Genomic DNA, 2,896 nt, shown 5'->3' on the forward strand with positions numbered 1-2,896 from the left:
ATAATGGGTACATAATCCACAAGGGGCGAGTTTGTGTATTCACGAACGTGGACATTTGGTTCCAAATTTTTTATGAGTGTCATGATAGTCCGAGTGCAGGGCACCCATGCATCAAGAAGACGTACTATGACAATTTTACTTGGCCAATTTTACATGGATACGTTCAAGATTATGTCTTGAAAAATGTACAAGATTATTGGAGCTTTTAAGTTAAGAAATTAGAGTGCCTGAAGGCAATATGTCTCTTACATCCATTAGAGAATCCTAATGGTAAATGGAAAAGTATCTCTATGGATTTCATTGTGGGTTTCACAACCACTGTATGAAGTCATGACTCGGTATGGGTGGTTGTAGAGCAGCTGACTAAATTGCATGTTTATTCCAACCAAGTCAACAATTATGACTCTAGAATTAGCTAAGTCATTTGTGGACGATCTGTAGAAGTTGTATGTGCTGCCAGTAACATTGTAAGTGATTGTGATCCCACGTTTAATGATCATTTTTTCAGGGCTATATTTAAACGATTGGATACACAAATCAACCTAGTATAGCAGATCATCTTGAAATGGATGGTCAGCCTGAATGAGTTAATCAAGTGCTAGAGCATATGCTATGATCATACGTTAGCAAGAAGCAATCAGACTAGGAAGAGTATCTACCTATTCTTGAGTTTGCTTACAATAATGCTAAGCACGTAACAACTGGACTTAGTCCTTTCGTAATGTACATTTTTCAACCTAGCTCACCAGTTACGGTGGTGTTGGCAACTAAAAAGCTCCAATAGGTCAAGGATTTCATCAAAGACTACATGGATATGATGAAACTTGCTTGTCAAAATGTCGAGAAAGTGTAGAATTGGTATAAGAAGTACGTTGATTTGCTCATAAGCTCGAGTGCTTAAGGTAGCAATCTCATCAAAGGAGTGCTTTTGATGATCAATTAGTGCAAAGTTGTTTCTTCCGAGCTCTTTGCTCATTTTTGAGACCTTGGTAGTTGCTATCAATTCCTTTTCACGTGCTAATGTCTCTTCTGATTTGTGCCTCCCTCCTTTTGAGCTGCCAATGTCTCTTTTGATTTAAGCCTTTCAAAATCCATCTATAGAGACTCAACCATGGCACGGGTAGAAGCTTCCTTCTCTTTCCAGATCGATACTTGAACTTGGCTTGACTCCCTCATCCTCTCCATGTGGTGAGGCACTTCCGTTGTCTTTTTTCTTACAGTTGCCTCCCTATCTTATAAAGTTTGAATAGATTCATGTTGGCTCTTCTCAAGCTCAACCTTAAGCCATTCAAGAGATGCAAGGAGAGAAACATCCTCCACACTCTCTTTGGCAAGATTTTTGTTGGCTTCTTCCAACTATCTACATGTTTTGGTAAGTAAATCCTAGGCAATTGATTCAAAATTCTTTGATTTTATTGATTCCACCCTCATTGTTTCCATATCTTCTTTTTTATGACCTTATGCTCAGCCTCTTTCATAGCTGCTAACTCTTTCTGGAGGGCTTCTAGAGATCAATTAGTGAGGAAATCACTCATCTCTTGGTCCTTATGCTGTACATCTTCCACTTTCAGATCTTTGATGTTGGCCTCAACACTTTCATACTTGAAAGATTCAATTGTATTTTTGTTGATTTCGACAACAACAAGAGGCTGCAATGTTTTCTTCTGTGTTGTTGACTTAAGAGTACCTCAATTTTGAGAAGACTACTTTCCATGGACTCTGGGAGCTCATCAATCAAGTCATGCATCCTAGGTGTTGTGCAATCACTGAACAAAGTGGACCCCTTTGTTATGGAAAGCTCTACTAAAAGCTCCTCAATCCGCCTTGGTGTTGACTTAAGTGCACTCATAGCCTCTCCAACTAGCCTAACTACCTCATTGTTAGCCTCCACACAAACCATAAGCTCATGTTTCAAGATCTCCATAGCATGGTTATCGGTTTGTACCTCCATAAGTGGCAACTCATACCAAAACATCATAGCATCTAGTTCTACTTGTGGGCCCTCCTTTTTAAGGAAAACTGCATTGTGCTTCTCCACATAATGCAATTTGCCATTCTTACAAGCACCATTCATGTACCCCAGTGAGCTTCATTATCAATTTGTGAACATTTCTCTTGGCTTGAGTCAAGGCTTCAGTTGCCAAATCCTACATCAAATTGGACATGGATCTCTCTATCAATATAGCAAGCTACGTCTTCCCCTTGCTATGGTCATCTTGTCCATCTATAACTCTTTCCATCATTGTCCTCTTGTGCTATGAAATAGTAATAACTTTTGGGAACCCTCTTCCACTTATTTTCATGCGCTATTCCGGGAGGAGTCTTGCCTCTAGAATCTAAACTCATTGTCCTAGGAGTAGGGGGTGGTAGTTTGCTAGAGAAGTTTTTATGGTCATCTTTTCCATCTACAACTCTTTTTATCATTGTCCTCGTCTTCTATGAAATGATAATAACTTTTGGGAATCCTCTTCCACTTATTTTCATGCGCTATTCCGGGAGGAGTCTTGCCTCTAGAATCTAAACTCATTGTCCTAGGATTAGGGGGTGGTAATTTCCTAGAGAAGTTTGTATGGGAAAATTTTTAGAACATACAGGATAAGGAGGGATCCCCCTAAGCCCCATAAAGGGATTTTGAATTAAAGGGCTTCATTCACTTAGAGGGTTGGAGGAGGCCCATGTCCCTTTTAGCCGGTCATCCATCTTCCAAGGAGTGTACTAGTATTGCAGCCCTCCCACTCACGCCTCACTCTCAAACCTTCCTCTTGAAAATCTTGTTGCATTGAAGCTCCCACGCAGCCTTGAGCGGCAATTCAATGAAGGAATTGCTTTAGAAAAACCGTGAAACTCTCCTCTCAATAGCCTGTATAGCGGCGACTGTGTTTTTGCTAAGCGGCAA

The 2,896-nt window shown here is 40.3% G+C and overlaps 1 pseudogene; it reads right to left on the reverse strand.

Moving 5' to 3' along the window:
* Positions 1-742: 742 nt before the first annotated feature.
* On the reverse strand, positions 743-2,424 carry LOC147449054 (uncharacterized; annotated as a pseudogene).
* Positions 2,425-2,896: the final 472 nt, after the last annotated feature.

This window comes from Adiantum capillus-veneris, chromosome 10, assembly GCF_014529385.1.
Source record: "Adiantum capillus-veneris isolate H3 chromosome 10, ASM1452938v2, whole genome shotgun sequence".
NCBI classification, from domain to species: domain Eukaryota; kingdom Viridiplantae; phylum Streptophyta; class Polypodiopsida; order Polypodiales; family Pteridaceae; genus Adiantum; species Adiantum capillus-veneris.